Here is a 4035-nt window from a genome sequence, read left to right as displayed (position 1 = left end):
TGTTTTGTTATATTAAAGAGCAACTCGAGACTCTTCTATTGTGTAATTATCATGGTCTGGTTTAGGATAAGGTAGTTAAACTTGATTTCAGGGTGTTTTTTTGAGCAACCAAACATGGTCTGGTTTGGCTTATGTCATAACTCTTATTTTTGGTGAATCAGAATCCACTATTAACAATGGTTATTTTATCAGTCTTTTGACAGCACAGCATTTTATAATTTTGGAAGAATCCTTGGAATTGAAACTGAAAGCATATTGTTGCTATGTTTCTTGTTCTACTTATACTTGCTTCCTTAAGAAGAATAGACAGATTCAGGTTAATTTACAATAGCATTGTGTCAATATAAACTTTGCGTCAATCTACATGGCTGCATCAACTACAACTAAACATAACACTACTAGAGATCGAAATCTTCTTGCCTATGTTAATGCCTCAGAATTAATAAAAACCAGATCAAAGTTATACAATCACTTAAGCAGCATGTCATACCAAAGTTCCCAACTCATACACATCTTACACTTTCATAACCAAATACAACTCAAAAATTAAACAGAAGGCAACCCCCAACGCAATGGTTGAGAGCAATAGTCTCATTCCCCTAAGTTTCCCCATAACTTCACCCCTAAATTTTTCCAATTTCCTGGACATCATCGACGATGCTGGCTGATTTTCCAAACCACTCGTTACAGTCACGCCATCCTCATGCCTTGGATAAGACTGATCGGAATTTCTTCTTGCTAAAGCTCTTGCTAAATCCTCCCATCCTTCTTCAATTTCATCCACCCACACAAAGTATTTGCAATCTGTCGTCTGGAAAAAATAAACCAACCGAAGTGTCAACTACAATGTCAAGAATAGATTTCTAACCTGAACAAGAACACACTGTGTACATTACCCCCTCCCAGGACATCTGATGAACCATCTATTAGGGTTTCTCATGGTGCCAGACTCTATCAACACAACATCCCTCCCACACAAGCATTTCCCGTCGAGCATCTTTCCTTTCATCCTCTTCCAACTCGATGAACTACTGCGAGTTCCATCACTTGCAGGAGAGTTATATCTTCGCAACGACATGCCTGGGCTCACAAGAAAATTCCTTCTCTCCTTATGTGCACTTGCAACTGGATGAGGTTGAAGTCAATTGCATTTACTGGGGTGTAGTTCGAATTGGGGAAGATGACTCCCTAGGGTTTCCACTTCATGGGCTAATCCTTATAAAAACGTTCAAATCCACGTAGATAGGGGTTTGGGGGGTTTGGAGTGCCACGTTGGTTCGTATAAGCACGAAGCTGGTGTCAAACCAAGGCAGGGTATTTCTGTTACACGGACCGCATCTTCAATGGGTACAAAGTTAGTTTCGGTCTTCTATGGGTACAATTGTCAGCGTTTCCATCTTTCATGGGTACATTTGGTCATTTATTCTTTCTTTGCTAAAGGAATATTTACTGTTTCTCCTTAACTGATTTACCAACCTACTAACAGCTACATAAATTGTTAGTTATGACACTATAAACTTGTAATTGGCCCAACAATAATTTAAAATAAAAAATTGCATCAATTGTGAAACTAAATAGCTTTAACATGAGGGCAATAATATTAAAAAAATGAACTATAAAACTGTAGCAGCTCGATGCAGATCTGTATAAGTACTAAGCAGAAGCAGGGGATCACGGGTCGCCACAACTCAAAGGCACAATGCAGCAGAGTCAGAAGTACAAAGAAGCTAGAGTCGAAGCAGGAATCAGAAGAGGTGCATCGACGACAGAAACCAACAATAGAAAATTTAGAGCAGAACTAGAATTGTAAAATGTTAAAAGTTGAAATGGATGAAAAGGAGAATGCCAAGAACTCCGAAGCAGTTGGAGTAGGGGATCACAACAACGCTTCACAATTGCAACACGGCAGAGGTAGGCAGTAGAGGAGAAGAGGGGAGATTAAATTCTAATGACTATGGATTAGAAACTCCTTAATTTAGTTGACCAATCGAATAATTTATAAGCTATTTCGAAGGCTAATATATTCATTCAACACCTCACTAAAAGACAAATATAATACTAAAAATTTATTTGTACGTGGTATACTGCTCTTTCAATGTTGTACACTAACTCACCAAAAACACTTTCTGAATTAAAAAATTAAACTATAAAATTAATATAATTTAGTTTGTATTTTTTTTAAGCTAATATTTTTAAAATGATTTGGTTTGGATTAGGTTTAAAATCCATTATTTGAATTTTTTTGCACAGCCCTAATTAGCGGCGGCATCTTTTGCTGCAGTTGGGGTTGGGATTTTTCCAATCTTGGCATCCTCTCCATCTTTCATAGATTTACCATATTTGTTGTCTTCTTTGGGCGGCAGAGGGTTCTGTTGAAGCTTCAAAATCATTTGGTGCATTCTTGCAAGATTTGTAGGTTTCCCAGGCTTGGGACCTTGAATAGGATTGACTTGATGCTTCTTCTCAGCTTCTGCTTTCCTTCCTCTCTTCTCAATATTGGCAACCTCAGAAGGGATCATCTCCAGTAATGTTTATCAGCTTCTTTGTGAAACTTCGCTTGGTTTGCCAAGTATATCTGCACATATTGACATTCATTCTCTTCAATTTGGATATATTCTTTAAAAAAACATGAGAAATGACACAAAATGAATAATGTTCCGCAAAAAGGCAGAAGGGAACTTCACTATTTCTTCTACCTTCTCCGTTTCTCTGTTGGTAGCTTTGCTTGTCTCACAATTAACCTTTTTTTTTTTCATAGAAAGCTTGAATATATTCTTCAGCTTCCTTGATAATTTGACTCAGTAACTCCTTTTCTCTTTTTTCATTTTCCCCAAGATGAATGGCATTTTCACTACAGCAGTGGAAGTCAAGAATAAAAATTGTACTTAGAGGAGTATACAATTATATTAACTTTTGGTTTATAACAAGAGAGAACTATACTTATTTCACCACTCAGATTTCATTATTTCATACACTTAAACAGGCCCCATAATTGTGATTGTAGCCGTAGGAATTCAGAACACACATATTTAATGAAGGGACAATAAGAAACAGCTAGCTTACAACCTACAATTAAAATCTTTACATCACCAGCTTTTGGTAGAAAAAAATATCCAAACAAACACAAGATCACTGATTCTACAATAATAATTAATTTATCTAATTTGCCATGTACACCTCTTAGTAAGAATTTCTGTACATGGGGAAGAGAAAATAACAACAATCCAACAAGAATGATAGTTAAAAGTGAAAGAACCCATTCGGAATCAGTGTTGCTTGTTTGTGGTCCACAGAACAGTTCAATTACCTCAACTCTTTCAAAATTAATAAGAAAAAAAAACATAAGACCATATTCAATGCATAAACCATATCCGCTCACCTTCCACGAAATCTTTAAAGATCATACAGAGAGAGAGAGAGAAGGTTAGTCCCAATAGTAACTAATTTGATCAGCATTTTCAATTCCCAAGAACTATATTGAATATTTTCATGTTGACGTTTTGTCCAGGGACAATGTAGAAAACAAGAATGAAAGAAAGCAAGAAAGTAAATCGGATGGATAGTAGAAAATGAATCTAACCGTCGCCATTGGCGTCTGGCGAAACCTTGTTGTTCTTGTTGGTGCTGGGCGTCGTGATCAAAGAATGATTCGCATATCTGAGAAGGTTGGAGTTGATACACTGCATTGTTCTCCTTCAACGCCATATTTTCTGAGAAGTGCTTCCCCTTTTTACTTCTATCTGTTTATGGGTGTTTTCTGCTCCGTTCTGTGTCCTGGTCTTCGAGTTAAGCCCAAAGTGGTCTGACGCCGGCGTCGTGCCCCAAAATCGTGATTCTAATGGTAGCAATGACAAAGGTGCACTAAGTTAGTCCTGATTCATTTCTCATTAACAGTATTGATGTGGCTTGATGACCCAATTTACCATTAATAAAATGGTGACGTTCGAATGAAGATTTTATAATTATTTTTATGTGAATTTTTGTTTTGAATGATGAATTATAAAATTAAATTTTGATATATTATAAAAGTATTAA

At 36.5% G+C, this 4035-nt stretch overlaps 1 pseudogene; it reads right to left on the bottom strand.

Annotated features, from left to right (window-relative positions):
• Window positions 1–2252: 2252 nt before the first annotated feature.
• On the bottom strand, window positions 2253–3705 carry LOC130965692 (clathrin light chain 1-like; annotated as a pseudogene).
• Window positions 3706–4035: the final 330 nt, after the last annotated feature.

This window comes from Arachis stenosperma, chromosome 3 (assembly GCF_014773155.1).
Source record: "Arachis stenosperma cultivar V10309 chromosome 3, arast.V10309.gnm1.PFL2, whole genome shotgun sequence".
Classification (NCBI taxonomy): Eukaryota; Viridiplantae; Streptophyta; class Magnoliopsida; order Fabales; family Fabaceae; genus Arachis; species Arachis stenosperma.
The sequence above is the reverse complement of the archived record's forward strand: the minus strand, read 5'-3'. Positions and strand labels throughout refer to the sequence as shown.